At 37.5% G+C, this 21,569-nt stretch overlaps 1 protein-coding gene and 1 pseudogene across 3 annotated transcripts in view; one reads left to right on the top strand and one right to left on the bottom strand.

Moving 5' to 3' along the window:
• CTTNBP2NL (CTTNBP2 N-terminal like) overlaps nt 1-21,569 on the top strand; it is a 67,257-nt gene that overhangs the window by 22,019 nt on the left and 23,669 nt on the right. The gene's annotated exons all lie outside the window — the stretch shown is intronic.
• Nucleotides 1,759-5,171, bottom strand: LOC308612550 (small kinetochore-associated protein-like; annotated as a pseudogene). The gene is made up of 2 exons: nt 5,154-5,171; nt 1,759-2,372 (listed from the first exon to the last, which is right to left on the bottom strand). The product of its transcript is annotated as a small kinetochore-associated protein-like (transcript).

The raw sequence follows: 21,569 nt of genomic DNA, 5'->3' as shown, positions 1-21,569 counted from the left end.
GATTTAGTGTCATATAAGAAATCTGCCTAAACCAAGGTCAGAAAGGTTTTCTCCTATATTTCTATAATTTTATAGTTTTAAGTTTTACACTCGGGTCTGTGATTCAACTTCAGTTAATTTTGTTATATGGTACAATATATGGATCAAATAAAAATTTTTTTGCATATGGATATTCAGTTGTTCTAGCCCCATTTGTTAAAAAGACTGTCCTTCCTCTGTAGATGGCCTTGGCACATTTGTCACAATCCATTTTCTCTATATTTTGGGGTTTATTTCTGGACACCCTGTTCTGTTTCATTGCTCTATTTGTCTACCTTGATGCCCATACTACATTGTCTTGATTACTGTGGCCTTTTATGAAAGTCTTAGAATGAGGTAGTGTTAATCCTCCAACTTGTGTTCTTTTTGAAAGTTGTTTTGGTTATTCATGGTTCTTGGCATTTCCATATAAATTTTAGAATCAGCTTATCAATTTTTCCAAAAATCCTATTCGAATTTTAATTGGAATTGCATTGACTCTATAGATCAGTTTGGAGAAAATTCACATCTTAACAATATTGTATTTGCTGATCTGTGAACATGGTTACTTCTCTCCATTTACTTAGATCTCTCAGCAGTGCTTTATAGTTCTGATTGTATAGGTCTTTAACATCTTTTGTCAGATTTATCACTATTTCATATTTTTATGATTATTATAAATGACATTGTTTTAAATGTAAATTTCTGATTGCTTATTGCTGTTATACAGTCGTGAAATTGATTTTGTATATTGATCCTTTATCCTGCAACCTTCCTAGTCTCACTTATTAGTTCTAATAGCTTTTTTATAAACTTCATTGAATTTTCTACAATCATGTTTGCAAATAAAGACAATTTTACTTATTTCTTTCTCATCTGATTTCCTTTCATTTCTTTGTCTTGCCTTGTTGCATTGGCTAGAACCTCTAGTACAATGTCAAGTAGAAGTAATGTGGATATCTTTGTCTTATTCCTGATCTTAGGGAGGAAACACTCAGTCTTTCATCATTAAATATGCTGGCTGCAGGTTTTCATAGATGTTCTTTATCAGTTTGAGGAAATGTCCTCCTATCCCTAGTTTGCTGAGAGTTTTTATCAGGAATGGATATTAGATTTTGTCATGTGCTTTTTCTGTATTTATTGAGAACTTAATTTTTTTTAAGATTAAAAGCTCCAAGGTGTATTGTTTCATAGGTGTTATTACTATCTATACCTTCACCCCATTTATTAAGCCATTTCAGGTAACTTCAAGTTCATAAATTTACAATGAGGTTATAGAGCCCAATCAGGATGGGACAGAGTGTGTTCCAAGTTACGGGGGGACCACAGGGCTCCTCAGTTATATCTCTTCAGTGATACACCTGTGCTCCACTGTTTCTTCCTGCACATCTGCATGTGACCCTTTGGATTCTCTGGCTGTGGCTGATTTAGTCTCCTGATTCTAATGCTGTGCTGCTTTGTTGCCTAGAAGGTTGATCCGAGCTTCCAGGCCCCCTCTCTTCTTAGGCCTCAATTATGTACTGTGAGGTTAAGGATAGCTGGCCAATCTGAAGACTGGGAATGCTTGCTTAAAGGAGGAACTGCCATTCCAGCATAAACTATCCTTAATCCTACAGCAGAAACTGTGTTCATTCTGGGAATGGTGAGTCCTAGAAGATCATGACCAAGAAGCAGATGTCCTAAGGGGCTTCCTCTGAGAGTTTTTCCCCAAGAGGGAGCCATGTGGCCACCTGCTTTTTGTCACATTTCTAATAGCTGCTCCATTTCCTCAAGGGCTGTTGTAAAATCATTTACTTTACTGTTACATAAGGTCTGTTGTTTCAGGAACTGGGCCCTTTCTTCTTTCGTCTTCAGCTTTAGCATTAAGACCTATCCTGGGTTGAGGCCCTTGCTCTCCAAAATTGCCAAACAGTTGTCCTGAAACTTCCCCAGCAGCTCCACCTTTTAGGTCAGGTCCTTTAGCTCTCCCTGAGTTTCAGTCAACTTTTGGTGCAACTGCTTGTTGATGGCCTCTAAGAGCTGGTTCTTATCCTTGAGCTCTTCCTCTGATTTCAGTTTACTCAATAGTTTGTAGCTCTTCCTGGTGGCAGTATCTATAGCTTTAACCTGCCCATTCTCTCATCTTGGTTTGATGATTTTTGTAACATTGTTATCTGAACCTCCTGAATGAGGTCTGGAAACATCAACTTCTTTGGACTTAACAGGAAATAGGTTCTTAGAAGTGGCTCGAGTTTGTGCATCTGTGGGCAGGCCACTGCTGATAGCACAGAGGAGGGCCGCAGGGTGTACACTGTCTTAACTGCTCTGGTCATCATAATGAGGTGGCACTGCTGGGGCCTAGGTGCCTGCTGCTTCTGCCCTCAGGCCTCATCCGAGAACTTAATTGGTTTTTATGTCCTTGTTGTTTTTCTGAAATATTGTCTGAAAAAGAACTTCATCCCCTTTCTTATTGACCTTCTCTTAGATCAAGTACGTTGATGTGGAGTAACTTTTTCAGCTTTGTTCTATGGCTTTTTAGAAACTAGAATTCTCTAACTTTATAATTTTGTGGAGTAGAGTTTAGTAATTAAATTATTTTCCCAGTGGCAAAAGTTAATTGTAACTTAAAAATCATAAACATTTCCAAAAGAGAAACCTGAAAAAAAACCTCTGCTGCTTTAATGAACTGCTCTCCTTTAAAGCAACTTTTGTCCTTTGACTTTAATAGTTTTGATAGTTTATTGGCTTCTTATGATAAATAATTTTTCCAAAGAAGAAAAACAATATGTACATTTTTTTCACCTTCTGACAGAATATTATTACCACTTTCCTAGGAGTAACAAAAGCAGTTTATATATTTGAAACAAGCTTAACTATTATCTTTTTAAGTTAAATCATTTAAATTGTGTTTTAGTATATCATATCAATAGTCAGGAAATAGACATCAAAATGTACTATTCCTTTATTATCTCCCAGAAGACATTAATTTTCTCAGTGTTAATTTGGACCACAGGAAGAAAATTTATTTTAAAGGAGGCTGTATTTATTACTGACATCCCCTATATCTGAATGCAGCTCCAGAGCCAGTTATTGAAGAATAGGTAGAAATACTGTTATTTCTGTTTTGTGCTTTTGAATAAAAAAATTCAACATTGGTTTCTTTTATTGAATTTATTGATCTCAGGACACCTATTTATTGAGGAGAGTTGCTGCAGTCTATATGGTTTTATGTGAAAGTATATTTAGAAAAAAACATTTTCTGTAAGTTACTTCAGATTACCCACCAAACATCCCATGGTAACATAGTTATATTGATCTAGCTCCAATAAATTCTTTATAAAAAGTAAACTCTTGGTTAATGGCTATATGAATTGGGTGGTACCCACATGGTGGACTATTATGTGGCTATTTTAAAATATGATGCAGGGCTTCCCTGGTGGTACAGTGGTTAAGAATCCGCCTGCCAAAGCAGGGGACATGGGTTCGAGCCCTAGTCTAGGAAGATCCCACATGCCGCGAGCAGCTAAGCCCGTGCACTACAACTACTGAGCCTGCACTGAAGAGCCCGTGAGCCACAACTACTGAGCCCATGTGCTGCAACTGCTGAAGCCTGCACGCCTAGAGCCCATGCTCTGCAACAGGAGAAGCCACAGCAATGAGAAGCCCGTGCACCTCAACAAAGAGTAGCCCCTGCTCGCTGCAACCAGAGAAAGGCCAGCACGCAGTAACGAAGACCCGATGCAGCCAAAAATAAATAAATAAATTTATTTAAAAATATATATATATGATGCATATGAGGAACTTCTAATGACATGTAGTGTTCCTACAGTGTAATGCTAAATTTATGAAGCAGATCATAACATTAAATATATCCTTTAGAATCGAATAGAATAAAATACCTAGGAAATAAACCTACCTAAAGAGGCAGAAGACCTGTATTCTGAAAACTATAAGACACTGATAAAAGAAATTGAAGACCACACAAACAGATGGAAAGATATATTGTGTTCTTGGATTGGAAGAATCTGCCTTGTTAAGATGACCACACTACCCAAGGCAATCTACGGATTCAATACAATCACTATCAAATTACCAATGGCATTTTTCACAGAACTGAAACAAAATTTTTTTTAATTTTTATGGAAACACAAAAGACCCCAAATAGCCAAAACAATCTTGAGAAAGAAGAACAGGGCTGGAGGAATCACACTCCCTGACTTCAGACTATATGATAAAGCTACAGCAGTCAAAACAGTGTGGTCTGGCTTCCCTGGTGGCGCAGTGGTTGAGAGTCTGCCTGCTGATGCTGGGGACACGGGTTCGTGCCCCGGTCCAGGAAGATCCCACATGCCGCAGAGTGGCTAGGCCCGTGAGCCATGGCCACTGAGCCTGCGCGTCCAGAGCCTGTGCTCCACAATGGGAGAGGCCACAACAGTGAGAGGCCTGCATACCGCAAAAAAAACAAAAAAAAACAGTGTGGTACTGGCATAAAAACAGACACATAGATCAGTGGAATGGGATAGAAAGCCCAGAAATAAACCCATGCACTTATGGTCAGTTACTCTACAACGAAGGAGGCAAGAATATACAGTGGAGAAAAGACAGTCTCTTCAATAAGTGGTGCTGGGAAAACTGGACAGCTACATGTAAAAGAATGACATTAGAACATCCTCTATCACCGTGCACAAAAATAAACTCAGAATGGATTAAAGACCTAAATGTAAGACCGATACTCTAAAACTATTAGAGGAAAACATAGGCAGAACACTCTTTGACATAAATTGCAGCAATATTTTTTTGGATAGGTCTCCTAGAGTAACAGAAACAGCAAAAATAAACAAGTGTGACCTAGTTTAACTTAAAACCTTTTGCACAACAAAGGAAACCATAAACAAAATGAAAAGGCAGTCTATGGAATGGGAGAAAATATTTGCAAACAATGCAACCAACAAGGGCTTTATCTCCAAAATATACAAACAGCTTATACAGCTCAATATGAAAAAAACAAACAACCCAATCAAAAAATCGGCAGAAGACCTAAATAGACATTTCTCCAAAGAAGACATGCAGATGACCAATAGCCATGTGAAAAGATGCTCAACATCGCTAATTATTAGAGAAATGCAAATCAAAACTACAATGAAGTACCACCCCACACTGGTCAGAATGGCCATCGTGAAGAAGTCTACAAATTATAAATGCTGGAAAAGGTGTGGATAAAAGGGAACCCTCCTACACTGTTGGTGGGAATGTAAATTGGTGCAGCCACTGTAGAGAACCGTATAGAGGTTTCTCAAAAAATCTAAAAATTGAATTACCATATGATCCAGTAATCCCAGTTCTGGGCATATATCCAGACAAAATTATAATTCAAAATGGTACATGAGGAATTTTCGTTGTGGCGCAGTGGTTAAGAATCTGCCTGCCAATGCAGGGGACATGGGTTCGATCCCTGGTCCGGGAAGATCCCACACGCTGTGTAGCAGCTAAGCCCGTGCGCCACGACTACTGAGCCTGCGCTCTAGAGCCCACGAGCTACAACTACTGAGCCCATGCTACTGAGCCCACGTGCCACAGCTACTGAAGTCCATGCACCTAGAGCCCTTGCACCACAACAAGAGAAGCCACTGCAATGTGAAGCCTACACACTGCAACGAAAAGTAGCCCCACTCACCGCAACTAGAGAAAGCCTGTGCGCAGCAACAAAGACCCAACGAAGCCAAAAAAACAGGATACATGCACCCCTGTGTTCACAGCAGCACTATTCACAATAGCCAAGACATGGAAACAACCCAAATGTCCATCAGCAGATGAATGGATAAAGAAGATGTGAGATATATGTATGTGTATATATATATATATATATATATATATATATATATCTCCACTAGATATATACTCAGCCATGAAAAAGAACGAAATAATGCCATTTGCAACAACCTGGATGGACCTAGAGATTGTCATACTAAGTGAAGTAAGTCAGACAGAGAAAGCCAAATATATGATATCACTTATATGTGGAATCTAAAAAATGATACAGATGAACTTATTTACAAAACAGAAGTAGACTTGCAGACATAGGAAACAAATTTATGGTTAGCAATGGGGAAAGAAGAAGGGAGGAAAAAATTGAGAATTTGGGATTAACATATACACACTATTATATATAAAATAGAAAAAAAACAAGGACCTACTGTATAGCACAGGGAACTATATTCGGTATCTTGTAATAACCTATAATGGAAAAGAATCTGAAAAAGTATATATATATACTGAATTACTTTGCTGTACACCTGAAACATTGTAAATCAACTATACTTCAGTAATCAATCATTGTCAGAAAAAGTTTTTTTTAAATAGTATATATATATATATCCTTTAATCTCAATTATAAAGAATAACATTTATTATCGTATATATAATTATATAACATTTGTGTGTGTGTGTGTGTGTGTGTATGTGTGTGTATATATATATAAATGACTCAAGCGAATAGATTGACATTTGTAGTTTGAGTGTTGTTGTCCCTGGGCATGGAATCATATTACATTTTAATTTTTTTCATTAAAACGTCTGTATTATATATAAATAATTTAAAATCAGAAACATTTGTTTTTAAATAGCAGAAATCCTGTACAACTTCTTGCTCAATATCTGTTTAGTAAAACTCACTCTAAGAAGGTAACTTAACCATATATTATTTACTTTGTTAGGAAAAGATATTAGAGCTATATAGAACCACAGTTGAATTCTTCCTTTTTTGTTGTTCCTGATATTGTTAATATTATTCCTTTCCAACCCAGTCTAAATGACTGAATTTTCTCTGTCTGAAAAACCTAAGTTACCAAGTTATCCAATAAAGAGATCACAAAGTTTAGGGGGAGAAAAAAGAAGGCTGCGATAAAGATACCATACCAGAGTCTAAAGAGCTGTCTTTCAAACTTTTTTTTTTAACATCTTTATTGGAGTATAATTGCTTTACAATGGTATGTTAGTTTCTGCTTTATAACAAAGTGAATCAGCTATACATATACCCCCATATCTCCTCTCTCTTGCGTCTCCCTCCCTATCCCACCCCTGTGCATGGCCACAAAGCACTGAGCTGATCTCCCTGTGCTGTGTGGCTGCTTCCCAGTAGCTGTCTGTTTTACACTTGGTATTATATATAAGTCCATGGCAATCTCTCACTTCGTCCCAGCTTACCCTGCCCCCTCCCCTTGTCCTCAAGTCCACTGTCTATGTCTGCATCTTTATTCCTGTCCTGCCCCTAGGTTCTTCAGAAACTTTTTTTTTAAGGTTCCATATATATGTTGTAGCATATGGTATTTGTTTTTCTCTTTCTGACTTACTTCACTCTGTATGACAGTCTCTAGGTCCATCCACCTCACTACAGATAACTCAATTTCATTTCTTTTTATGGCTGAGTAATGTTCCATTGTATATATGTGCCACATCTTCTCTATCCATTCATCTTTCAATGAACACTTAGGTTGCTTCCATGTCCTGGCTATTGTAAATAGAGCTGCAGTGAACATTGTGGTACATGACTTTTTTTTTTTTTTTTTTTTTTTTTTTGCTGTACGTGGGCCTCTCACTGTTGTGGCCTCTCCCATTGCGGAGCACAGGCTCCGGATGCACAGGCTCAGCAGCCATGGCTCACGGGCCCAGCCGTTCCGCGGCATGTGGGATCTTCCCGGACCGGGACACGAACCTGTGTCCCTTGCATCGGCAGGTGGACTCTCAACCACTGCTCCACCAGGGAAGCCCCCATGACTCTTTTTGAATTATGGTTTTCTCAGGGTATATGCCCAGTCGTGGGATGGCTGGGTCGTATGGTAGTTCTATTTTTAGTTTTCTAAGGTACCTCCATACTGTTCTCCATAGTGGTTGTATCAGTTTACATTCCCACCAACAGTGCAAGAGGGTTCCCTTTTCTCCACACCCTCTCCAGCATTTATTGTTTGTAGATTTTTGGGTGATGGCCATTCTGACTGGTGTGAGGTGATACCTCATTGTAGTTTTGATTTGCATTTCTCTACTGATTAGTGATGTTGAGCATCCTTTCATGTGTTTGTTGGCAATCTGTGTATCTTCTTTGGAGAAATGTCTATTTAGGTCTTCTGCCCATTTTTGGATTGGATTGTTTGTTGGTTTTTTTTTTTTTTTTTTTTGATATTGACCTGCATGAGCTGCTTGTTAATTTTGGAGATTAATCCTTTGTCAGTTGCTTCATTTGCAAATAATTTCTCCCATTCTGAGGGCTGTCTTTTCGTCTTGTTTATGGTTTCCTTTGCTGTGCAAAAGCTTTTAAGTTTCATTAGGTCCCATGTGTTTATTTTTGTCTTTATTTCCATTCCTCTAGGAGGTGGGTCAAAAAGGATCTTGCTGTGATTTATGTCAGAGTGTTCTGTCTATGTGTTCCTCTAAGAGTTTTATAGTGTCTGGCCTTACACTTAGGTCTTTAATCCCTTTTGAGTTTAATTTTGTGTGTGGTGTTAGGGAGTGTTCTAATTTCATTCTTTTACATGTAGCTGTCCAGTTTTCTGAGCACCACTTATTGAAGAGGCTGTCTTTTCTCCATTGTATATTCTTGCCTCCTTTATCAAAGATAAGGTGACCATATGTACGTGGGTTTATCTCTGGGCTTTCTATCCTGTTCCATTGATCTGTATTTCTGTTTTTGTGCCAGTACCATACTGTCTTGATTACTGTAGCTTTGTAGTATAGTCTGAAGTCAGGGAGTCAGATTCCTCCAGCTTTGTTTTTCTTTCTGAAGATTGCTGTGGCTATTTGGGGTCTTTCGTGTTTCCATACAAACTGTGAAATTTTTTGTTCTAGTTCTGTGAAAAATGCCTAGGGATTGCATTGAATCTGTAGATTGCTTTGGGTAGTATAGTCATTTTCACAATGTTGATTCTTCCAATCCAAGAACATGGTACATGTCTCCATCTGTTTGTATCATCTTTAATTTCTTTCATCAGTGTCCTATAGTTTTCTGCATGTAGGTCTTTTGTCTCCTTAGGTAGGTTTATCCCTAGGTATTTTATTCTTTTTGTTGCAGTGATAAATGGGAGTGTTTCCTTAATTTCTCTTTCAGATTTTTCATCATTAGTGTATAGGAATGCAAGAGATTTCTGTGCATTAATTTTGTATCGATTAGCTCTAGTACTCTTCTGTTAGCATCTTTAGGATTCTCTTTGTATAGTATCATGTCATCTGCAAACAGTGACAGCTTTACTCTGTTCCGATTTGGATCCCTTTTATTTCTTTTTCTTTGATTGCTGTGGCTAAAACTTCCAAAACTACGTTGAATAACAGTGGTGAGAGTTTACACCCTTGTCTTATTCCTGAATTTAGAGGAAATGGTTTCAGTTTTCCACCATTGAGAACAATGTTGGCTGTGGGTTTGTCATATATGGCCTTTATTATGTTGAAGAAAGTTCCCTCTATGCCTTTCAGCAGGGTTTTTATCATAAACGGGTGTTGAATTTTGTCAAAAGCTTTCTCTGCATCTATTGAGATGATCATATGGTTTTTCTCCTTCAATTTGTTAATATGGTGTATCACGTTGATTGATTTGCGTATATTGAAGAATCCTTGCATTCCTGGAATAAACCCCACTTGATCATGGTGTATGATCCTTTTAATGTGCTGTTGGATTGTGTTTGCTAGTATTTTGTTGAGGATTTTTGCATCTATGTTCATCAGTGATATTGGCCTGTAGTTTTCTTTCTTTGTGACATCTTTGTCTGGTTTTGGTATCAGGGTGACAGTGGCCTCGTAGAATGAGTTTGGGAGTGTTCCTCCCTCTGCTATATTTTGGAAGAGTTTGAGGAGGATAGGTGTTAGCTCTTCTCTAAATCTTTGATAGAATTCGCCTGTGAAGCCATCTGGTCCTGGGCTTTTGTTTGTTGGAAGATTTTTAATCACAGTCTCAATTTCAGTGCTTTTGATTGGTCTGTTGGTATTTTCTATTTCTTCCTGGTTCAGTTTTGGAAGGTTATGCTTTTCTTAGAATTTTTCCATTTCTTCCAGGTTGTCCATTTTATTGGCATATAGCTGCTTGTAGTAATCTCCCATGATCCTTGTATTTCTGCAGTGCCAGTTGTTACTTCTTTTTCATTTCTACTTCTGTTGATTTGAGTCTTCTCCCTTTTTCTCTTGATGAGTCTGGCTAATGGTTTATCAATGTTGTTTATCTTCTCAAAGAACCAGCTTTTAGTTTAATTGATCATTGCTGTCATTTCCTTCATTTCTTTTTCATTTATTTCTGATCTGATCCTTATGATTTCTTTCCCTCTGCTAACTTTGGGGTTTTTTTGTTCTCCTTTCTCTAATTGCTTTAGCTGTAAGGTTAGGTTGTTGATTTGAGGTGTTTCTTGTTTCTTGAGGTAGGATTGTATTGCTATAAACTTCTGTATTAGACCTGCTTTTGCTGTATCCCATAGGTTTTGGGTCGTTGTGTTTTCATTGTCATTTGTTTCTAGGTACTTTTTGATTGCCTCTTTGATTTCTTCAGTGATCTCTTGGTTATTAAGTAGTGCATTGTTTAGCCTCCATGTGTTTGTATTTTTTACAGTTTTTTTTTCCTGTAATTGATATCTAGTCTCATAGCGTTGTGGTCGGAAAAATACTTGATATGATTTCAATTTCCTTAAATTTACCAAGGCTTGATTTGTGACCCAAGATATGATCTATTCTGTAGAATGTTCCATGAGCACTTGAGAAGAAAGTGTATTCTGTTGGTTTTGGATGGAATGTCCTCTAAATTTAATCAATTAAGTCTATCTTGATTAATGTATCATTTAAAGCTTGTGTTTCCTTATATATTTTCGTTTTGGATGATGTCCATTGGTGAAAGTGGGGTGTTAAAGTCCCCTTCTATGATTGTGTTACTGTCTATTTCCCCTTTTATGGCTGTTAGCATTTGCCTTATGTAGTCAGGTGCTCCTATGTTGGGTGTATAAATATTTACAATTGTTATATCTTTTCCTTGGATTGATCCCTTGATCATTATGTAGTTTCCTTTGTCTCTTGTAATAGTTTTTATTTTAAAGTCTATTTTGTCTGATATGAGAATTGCTACTCCAGCTTTCTTTTGATTTCCATTGCATGGAATATCTTTTTCCATCCCCTCATTTTCAGTCTGTATGTGTCCCTAGGTCTCAAGTGGGTCTCTTGTAGACAGCATATATATGGGTCTTGTTTTTGTATCCATTCAGCCAGTCTATGTCTTTTGGTTGGAGCATTTAATCCATTTACATTTAAGGTAATTATCGATATGTATGTTCCTATTCCCATTTTCTTTGGGTTGTTATTGTAGGCCTTTTCCTTCTCTTATGTTTCCTGCCTAGAGAAGTTCCTTTAGCATTTGTTGTAAAGCTGGTTTGGTGGTGCTGAATTCTCTTAGCTTTTGCTTGTCTGTAAAGGTTTTAATTTCTCTGTTGAATCTGAATGAGATCCTTGTGGGTAGAGTAGTCTTGGTTATAGGTTTTTCCCTTTCATCCCTTTAAATATGTCCTGCCACTCCCTTCTGGCTTGCAGAGTTTCTGCTGAAAGATCAGCTGTTAACCTTATGGGGATTCCCTTGTGTGTTATTTGTTGCTTTTCCCTTGCTGCTTTTAATACTCTTTCTTTGTATTTAATTTTTGTTAGTTTGATTAATATATGTTTTGGCGTGTTTCTCCTTGGATTTATCCTGTATGGGACTCTCTGAGCTTCCTGGACTTGATTGACTATTTCCTTTCCCATATTAGGGAAGTTTTCAACTATAATCTCTTCAAATATTTTCTCAGTCCCTTTCTTTTTCTCTTCTTCTTCTAGGACCCCTATAATTTGAATGCTGGTGCATTTAATGTTGTTCCAGAGGTCTCTGAAACTGTCCTCAATTCTTATCATTCTTTTTTCTTTTTTCTGCTCTGCAGTAGTTATTTCCATTATTTTATCTTCCAGGTCACTTATTTGTTCTTCTGCCTCAGTTATTCTGCTATTGATTCCTTCTAGAGAATTTTTAATTTCATTTATTGTGTTGTTCATCATTGATGGTTTGCTCTTTAGTTCTTCTAGGTCCTTGTTAAATGTTTCATGTATTTTCTCCACTCTATTTCCTGGATTTTGGATCATCTTTACTATCATTACTCTCAATTCTTTTTCAGGTAGACTGCCTCTTTCCTCTTCATTTTTTTGGTCTGGTGGGTTTTTACCTTGCTCCTTCAACTGCTCTGTGTTTCACTGTGTTCTCATTTTGCTTAACTTACTGTGTTTGGGGTCTCCTTTTCACAGGCTGCAGGTTTGTAGTTCCCATTGTTTTTGGTGTCTGCCCCCAGTGGGTAAGGTTGGTTCAGTGGGCTGTGTAGGCTTCCTGGTGGAGGGGACTAGTGCCTGTGTTCTGGTGGATGAGGCTGGATCTTGTCTTTCTGGTGTGCAGGACTGTGTCCAGTGGTGTGTTTTGGGGTGTCTGTGACCTTATTATGATTGTAGGCAGCCTCTCTGCTAATGGGTGGGGTTGTGTTCCTGTCTTGCTAGTTGTTTGGCATAGGGTGTCCAGCAGTGGAGCTTGCCTGTTGTTGAGTGGAGATGGGTCTTAGCGTTGAGATGGAGATCTCTGGGAGAGCTTTCGCCATTTGATATTACATGGAGCCAGGAGGTCTCTGATGGACCAGTGTCCTGAACTCAGCTCTCCCACCTCAGAGGCACAGGCCTGACACCTGGCCAGAGCACGAAGACACTGTCAGCCACACGGTAATTATTCTTTCTAGTGTTGGACCAACAGTGGGGCAGGGAGAGTGGTTTGTCCAAGCTTAAATCCAGCTGGAGGAGGTCATGGAGAGGACCAAACGGCTGGTTGAACGGAGAGGCAGACCCAGGCAGTTCCGTGACTCGACTGTTAGGTTAGCAGGGGCGCCTTCCCCACATCCTCCAAACCTTTTATTAAATACATTTCATCATTTTGCCACAATCCAGGACACACAAACACACCCACATACATATATTAACTAAAACAAAAATTTCACTAAAATGTACAGTGTATGTTTTATTATACTCTGTATAATATTTACACTATACCATGCTATACTACACTATTTTCTTTTGTACTTTATTTTTCTTTAAATGCTGTGACCCCAAGTAACCTATTTTCATGATCCACATCCAGAAATTTTTGCTGTAGATATACTTAGACCTATACAATAAAGTGTAAGTGTAAGGATATTTATTGCAGCATTGTCATAGCAGCAAAATGCTGAAAACAACTTACGTATTAGGGTTCTGGTCAGTAAATTATGGTATATTGTACAGTAGAATACTATGCAACCCTTAAAGAGAAGATCTTTATGAGAGCTAGATCTTATTATAACATTCTCCAACGTATAGTAAGTTAAAAAATAAGGCACAGAACAGTGTGCACAGTAAAAGAAAAAAGAAACAGTATTAAGTTGTAACTGGTGAAGCCAGAAATACATCTCACAAAGCCTCTTCCTTCCTTCCCCTTGACTTGGTTCCCTTGACAATGGTAGGAGCTCCCAAAATGGTCTACCCTGGGAAGGGAATGAAATTAGTGAAAGGAAAGTACCAGGTTTGGTGGTAGGGTACTCTGGCACAAAAGAGCCAAAAGAAGCAGGAAAGGCTGGTCATATGTATGGGATGTTTATAAATTGGGTAACTGTAAAAAAGAAGACTACATTCTTAAGTAATTAAGTATCTTTGTTGCATTCAAAAAAACACTGGGCCTCATACAACAATGAACTCAGTAATTGTCTGATCAGCTATTTGCTATTCTCTAAGATAATAGTAAATGAAAAAATAAGACATAGCTTTTTATCACGTCATCATTTACATTACAAATTGTGGCATTTAGGAGGTTTAAGAGTAAAGGTGCCAGAAAAATAAGCACATTTATCATTTAACTGGCATCTTCCTATGGGCTGTTTTTCTTATGTCTTTGAGGAAAGAAAGGGGGAATTCAGATTGTAAAATGCTACCTATTTAGAGAATATACAGTTCTCTAGCAGTTGGGGAAAGCTTCAGAAAAGAGTACAGCAGTGGGGAATTTCATTGCATTTTCAGCCTGAAACTAAAACAAATAAAAAAGGGAAACAGCTTATTCCTGTTATTTTGACTTCCTCTTATTGTGTCTTCCTTGCATGTGTTAGCCTTGTGATTTGGGATTAATCAGAGGTTATTTCTAGTTGCCCCCATAAAGAGAAAAGAAACAAAGACAAAGAGGTTGCTTCTAAAGTTAAATCCTGTGGTCCATCGTTTAGTATTTCAGTTCAGCTAGTTGTCAGAGTAACTTGAAAAAATAGGAGGAAACCATCTTGTGTGTTCACTGAAAATCTTTATGGAAGAGGAGCATTTATAGAATCAAGCTGAGAATTTTATTATATAGGAAATTATTTCCTTAGAAAAGCGCAGCAGTAAATCTATTCCACCAAACTATTCTTGTATCTGCACAAGGATGCTCATTGCAGTATTGTTTAATACAGTATTTGAAAACTATAAACAGCCTAAAATATCCATCAGTAAAGTATAGGTGTGTAACTGGTACATCCTTATTATGGAATATTATGTAATTGCTTTTTTTTTTGAAGAGGAAAAAAAGCTATGTACTTACTGACTTAGAAAGTTCTCTAAGACACAATAAGTGAAAACAAGTTGCAAAACAGTTTTATAGAAAATAATATCTCTGTAATTACACACACACATACACACCCCTACACACACATCTGTGCTTGGAAAAGGTCTGGAAGGATGCCCATCATACTAAGAACCTTTGGAAAAGAAAGAGAGATTGGGTTATGTTTAGGAAGGACTTCAGCTTTATCTATGGAATTAAAATTTTATGAGAAAATAGTCATTCACTAATGATGAAATTAAAATAAAAATTATATTTGTAAGAAATATAGTGCAAGCAATGGGATGGCAAGGAGTTAAGAACAACATTTACTTTTTACCGATCTTCTAGATAGTTTATACTTCTCACAGAAGTCTGTGTTAATTCGAATACATAGTTAAGGGAGTAGAGACAAGTATAGCATGCCTAGGGAAAGCATGAGCTTGCTACCTCTGTATCCCTGATTTTCTCCCCAAAAAAGCAGACTAAATTTCTGCCTAATTTTCAAATTCTGCCTTTGTGCAGGATACCTAAAAGTTATTCGTCCAGAGTAGATTCTTTCACAGGTCATGGACTCAAATTAAGTAAAGCTGACAACATATGTATGAGAAGCCACATGATTAAAATTTTAGGAAATTTTAATATCATAGCAAGAGACCTACAGCCCTTCAAAGTACTTTTCTTGTCTTCAGTTTCATGTATGTAGTTCATAATATTTCATCATTTAACAACAAAGGGACTTCCCTGGTGGCATAGTGGTTAAGAATCTGCCTGCCCATGCAGGGGACTGGGGTTCGAGCCCTGGTCCAGGAAGATCCCACGTGCTGTGGAGCAACTAAGTCCGTGAGCCACAACTACTGAGCCTACACTCTAGAGCTTGCGAGCCAAAACTGCTGAGCCTACGCGCTACAACTACGGAAGCCCACGCGCCTAGAGCCCATGCTCCACAACAAGAGAAGCCACCGCAATGAGAAGCCCGTGCACTGCAACGAAGAGTAGCCCCTACTTGATGCAACTAGAGAAAGCCCACACGCATCAACAAAGACCCAACGCAGCCAGAAATAAATAAATTTATTAAAAGAAAAACAACAACAACAAAAAGTATTTTCTGCCTCAAAAATCAACTTCACCCAATGAGTGCTAAGATATGCATAAGTTCCAAAAAATTTTTTTAATTTAATTCACTACCTAACGTGTTGTCTGTTCAACAAAAGACTGAATTCATTGGTAGAAATGAGTAAGAGATAGTGTTACTATTTAATTCAGAAGTCTCTTCTTACTGATTTGAAACTTCATGTATAGAACTTCTCATATAAGCATACCTAATAAATTTTTGTACAGTTGAATCATACTTAACGTGATTTATCTTTTTCTTTGTACTAGATTAGTAATAATTTGTCTATTGTGCTGATACGCTTCACAGATTATATATTTTCATCTCTCATTTCTTTATATTTCATATTTCTTTTTTCAGTAAATATAAGCTTCATGAGGGGCAGGTACTTTGTTTATCTTGCTGCATTGCATCCCAGTTATCTAGAACCTAGTAAGTTCTTCAGAAATATTTGTCATCCGAGAGAGTAAGTTAAGTCCCTTTAAGTTTAACTTGAATGTATTCAAGCCTCAAAAAATAGGTTGCCATTATACTGTGAGAAAACCATAATTCAAAAAGAGACATGTACCACAATGTTCATTGCAGCACTGTTTACAATAGCCAGCACATGGAAGCAGCCTAAGTGTCCATCGAAAGATGAATGGATAAAGAAAATGTGGCACATATATACAATGGAATATTACTCAGCCATAACAAGAAATGAAATTGAGTTATTTGTAGTGAGGTGGATGGACCTAGAGTCTGTCATACAGAGTGAAGTAAGTCAGAAAGAGAAAAATAAGTACCGTATGCTAACACATATATATGGAATCTAAAGGAAAAAGAAAGGTTCTGAAGAACCTAGGGGCAGAACAGGAATAAAGACACAGACGTAGAGAACGGATTTGAGGACACGGGGAGGGGGAAGGGCAAGCTAGGACGAAGTGAGAGAGTAGTGTTGACATATATACACTACCAAATGTAAAATAGATAGCTAACGGGAAGCAGCTGCATAGCACAGGGAGATCAGCTCAGTGCTTTGTGACTACCTAGAGGGGTGGGATAGGGAGGGTGAGAGGGAGATGCAAGAGGGAGGGAATATGGGGATATGTGTATACATATAGCTGATTCACTTTGTTATACAGCAGAAACTAACACAACATTGTAAAGCAATTATACTCCAATAAAGATGTTTTTAAAAAAATAAATGCAAGAACAAAGGCCAAAAAAATAGGTTGCCATTTATTAATTCATATTTTTGAGAAGAGAGGCTTACCTATAGTAATATATTTTGCCAACTAAAACTTGTCACTTGCCATCTGGTTCTACAAGAATAGAGTCACTAGCCACTGCAGTTGCTGACCTTCAACACACCCTGAAAGGAGTTCAGGGCAGAGCTCAGGAATGAGGCACTCTGTGCCCTGGAAGAAACTGTCAGAACAGACCTTCAGGTAGATATTTTCAGGAGAAAATTTTACAAGCCCAATTTCTTGCATTTTCTCATATCTAGAAAAGCACTGAAATCAGTAGCGGAGACATCTGCTCCTCTGTGACTAGCAGCAACCTTCTGCCAAAATGTGTGCTTGATTGCACATATTCCCCTTCACCAAAATATATATATGACCTTCCCACTTACCTCTTCGGAGCATTTCTTCAGAGCTATCTGAGAGGCTGTCTCCCAGGCTATAGTCTTCAGTTTGCCCCACATAAAACTTAACTCACAGCTCTCACATTGTGCATTTTTTTTGGTTGATAAGTTTCATAATTTTACTGTTGCTGATAATTCCCACTCAGTGACATTATTTATATCTCACCCCTGTACTAAGAAAGAACAATTTGTTCTTCAGACAGGAAATTATTGCTTTGTGTTTGTTTCCATATTTTTAGTAATGGATAACAAATAATTAGGATATGCACCTTTTTTCACTATGTATCTGTATTCAACTAAAAAACAAAAAAAATCAACTGACATTTTACCTCAGTGTCCTTTCCTATCAAATTGAAATCTGCATTCCCTAAGAGGTTAGTAAGGAGAGTTTTGAGAGCATCAGAGAAAATAGTTAGTACTTTTTAAAAGTACAGTGTTGCTTATCTTTCTTCATCTATCTAGATATATTTACAAAAAATATTGTTCCCCACACTTTTCAGCTAAGGACCCCTGTGGGCATCTGTCTACATTACACGTCCTTTCTCTTTCTTTCAGAATATATTTCTTTATCCCCCGTTTCTCCAGTGTTTTTGTTTTTGTTTTTGGCTTTCACAAAATCTTCATTATCCCCCATTTCTCTGCTTTCCAAATTGATAGCTCTGAGTTCTTTTCTCTTTAAAATCTTCCTTTCAGTCTCTTGTCCTTCCCTTCCTGACAGTATCTTTCGTCAGTGGGACGAATGACTGTCATCTACACAGCAGACCTAGAAATCATTAAAGGAAAAGAGCGCTAAAAAAAAGTCTTAGAGGTTTAAAATAGAGCCAGTTTTCCTGTTCCTTATGGGATTAAAATGGGGAAAGGGTCTAGGTTATCCCATTCTTGTCTTTGGTGACATTTAAAGTTTCCTAATGGTATCACCCCTTTTTAAAATAAAAAGGAAGGGCTCATATATCTCCAAACAGAGATCTCCTGTTCTGATCCAGGCATGTTCTGATCCCCTCAGTGGACTTGTATCGTGAAGATGAAGGCATTCTTGGGTTGGAATAACTTGGAATTAATAGTAGCAGTGATCAACCTTCACATGCTCAGTTTCACCATGTATTCAGTGCTTTACTGTAGTGATGAACATTACCAGTTCACATTTTAAATTATCATTAAACACCCTACAATGTACTTACAGCCCACCTTTTACTTTTCAGTCTTGGCTTTTTTACCCCTCTCCCCATTCTGTTCTCTAAAGAAAAGGGATCCTTCCCTGACTGGAGTCCCAAGCCGCCTGTATGACTGCTGGTTGAAACTGAATAGCTAGCTACCTCCCTCTACGTAAGGCTGCAGTGACAATAGAAATTGCCATCTTCCCATCCTCTGACTTGTGACATGGAGCTTGTTAGGATGTATAATTAGCATTGTCCTTGCTTCCGTTTGCCTGCCCTGATGTCTTGTTCTCACTGCGTTGTGGTTCTCAAACCATACTGGTCTCCTTTTTTCATTCTTCCGTGTCTCTACACTCCCCTTGACCCTCCTCTCCCCCACAAGCTTCTTATTCCTGTTCACTTGGTACACTTTTAATTGTGAACACTTTTACTTCTCAGCCGAGTAAGAACCCTTTTCCCAAGGCCTTACATTTAAGCAGCTTGTTTCTTGCCGTTTTTCCTTGTAGTATCAGTCTGTGTTTGTAATTTAAGAATCTTGCTTCAAACAAATTTTTAGAGTTAAGACCTATATCCCACAATTATACAGCTTCAAATCCTCCCTCCTCAGAATCCCCTAACTAGAGGAAGAAGACACCCTTTCTCATCTTATTTAGTAAGCTCTTTTTTACTATTTTAACACTGAAGTTAGTTTCTACACTGTCTGTTAATACATAGTGAGTAAAAGAGCCAGAGCACATCTCTAATAAAGATGATTTTCAAGTTCATAGTCACTTAAAGTATCACACAGTTACAGTCTGCGGTCTGGGTCTCCTTCTGTAACACTTCAGAGACAGTTTTTGGGTTGTGCCCCCTCAACCTCATGGTGTTTCCTGTGATTCATTAAATTGCTAATAGTCCCATTTATCTGCCAGAACCCACCCACTTCCAGGGTTGGCCTTTTCCTTCCTATTCCTTATGAGTGTAAGGGCTGAGTCTTAGAAAGTTCTGATCAAACAAATTGTACTTGGTGTTCCTCTAAACATTAATGGTATTGTTTAGAATACATTTAAATACTCAGAAGCAGCTTGTTTTTTTCTGCTCTTAGGCCTTAAACTTGTCTGGCAAATTTTAAGCTCCTTGAGAGCAGCAGTTTAGTCAAATCTATATCCCCCTAATATTACCCACATCACTTAGCATGTATAGTACCCAGCAAACATTAAGTATTCAATATAAGCATTCAAAGCATGTGCCCCTGTGAATCAACCATACATCCAGAAAATCTTCTCAGGCTTCTCCAGTGCTATTTTTGATTGTCTAACCCTGGTAACACAGACTTTTTTTTTTTTACATTTTGTATATTTGATGTTAGGCCAAACTTCTCCTGGTCTGTAGACTTCTATATTAGTTTAAAATTCATTAGTTTAAAATACTAATCCTGATTCCTTATTACTTCTATTAGAATTCACATGTTTATTATAGCTTAAACTGTTTAAAATTATAGATTCAGGGTCATACTTCTTAGGTTCTTCATTCTATTCTACTGTTTTTCAAACGTTTTTGGCAGGGCCACATAGTAAAAACTAGACTTTGCGTTGTGACCCAAGGGACACACCAACATGTGCACATACACACACAGATATACACACACCTATATTCTTATGCAAGAAGAAAAGTTTCTTGAAATAGTACTCACAGCATTCAGTGCTCTACAATGTTTTCAATCCTGTTCTATTTCATTTTTAAGCTAGTGATCGAGACCTACTAAATTGAAATTCATTGCTATGAAGTCCTGGGGAATATCTGTTTATGTGTATTACTCATTCAGTTAACATATTCAGTACTTACTATATACCATTTACTGTTCTTCTCCACTTCTTAACTGGCTTTGTGACCTTGGGAAAGTCACATGTTAATGTTCAGTTTCTTCTGTAAAATGGAGATACAGTGCTGTCTACCTGCAGAGGAATGCTGCTAGGATGAGATGAGCTATGTAAAGCACTGAGCACACTGCTCAGTGGGTAATGAGCACGCCAGTGTGAGCTCCTCCCTTGTTGCTTCTCCTGTTGTTATTACTATTAAAATTACTTTGGTTTGAACTTCCCATGTTTCTGAAACACAATATATAAAGCATATGTTACATATAACTCAATTTTCCTTTAACTCTCACTATATATATTTATGTTTTTAAACCAGAGATATATTTTAGATATAGTGAAATGCACAGATCTTAAGTGTTCAGTTCAATAAGTTTTGACAAATGCCACTCCATTTGACCTACACTCCTATCAAGACATAAACATTCTCATCACACCAAAAAGTTATCTTATGCCCCTCCCTGGTCATTTGTCCCCCCTTATATCCAGATGTAACCACTGTTCTGATTTTCTTCACCATAGATTAGTTTTGCCCATTAGAACAGAGTCACAGAGAATATATTCTTTTATGTTTGGCACTTTATTGTCCGATATAATGACTTTCAGGTTCATCAGTGTCATTGTATGTATCAGTAATTTGTCCCTTTTTATTGCTGAATAGTATTCCGTTTCATGAATGCATCACATTTTACTTATCTGTTCTTCTAGTGATTGATATTTGATTGTTTCCAGTATGGGGCCATTATGAATAAAGCTACTCTGGATATTGTGTAAAAGTCTTTGTGGATATATGTTTTCATTTCTTTTAGACAAATACTTAGAAGTGGAATAGCAGGTAGGCATTTTCTAACTTTATGAGAAACTTCCAGATTAATTTCCAAAATAGTTCTACCGTTTATACTTCCACCAGCAATGTGAGCATTCTAAGTTACTCCACATATCCTTTATAACATTTGATGTTGTCAGTCTTAAATTTTAGCATTTTTAATGGCTAGATAGTACTATCTTATTATTTTAATTTACATCTCCCTGATCACTAATGAGTGATCACTTTTTCATGTACTTATTGGCCATTCATATATATTTTTAGGTCTGTGATCCATCCTTCTTTTTGTGTATGGTATTAAGTAGGTGTTGACTCTCATTTTTTAACATCTTTACTGGAGTATAATTGCTTTACATTGTTGTGTTAGTTGCTGCTGTATAACAAAGT

The sequence above is a fragment of the Mesoplodon bidens genome (assembly GCF_964165515.1).
Source record: "Mesoplodon bidens genome assembly, chromosome: 2".
Lineage (NCBI taxonomy): Eukaryota > Metazoa > Chordata > Mammalia > Artiodactyla > Ziphiidae > Mesoplodon > Mesoplodon bidens.
Note: the sequence above shows the minus strand (reverse complement) of the source record. Positions and strands in the feature narration are given on the sequence as shown.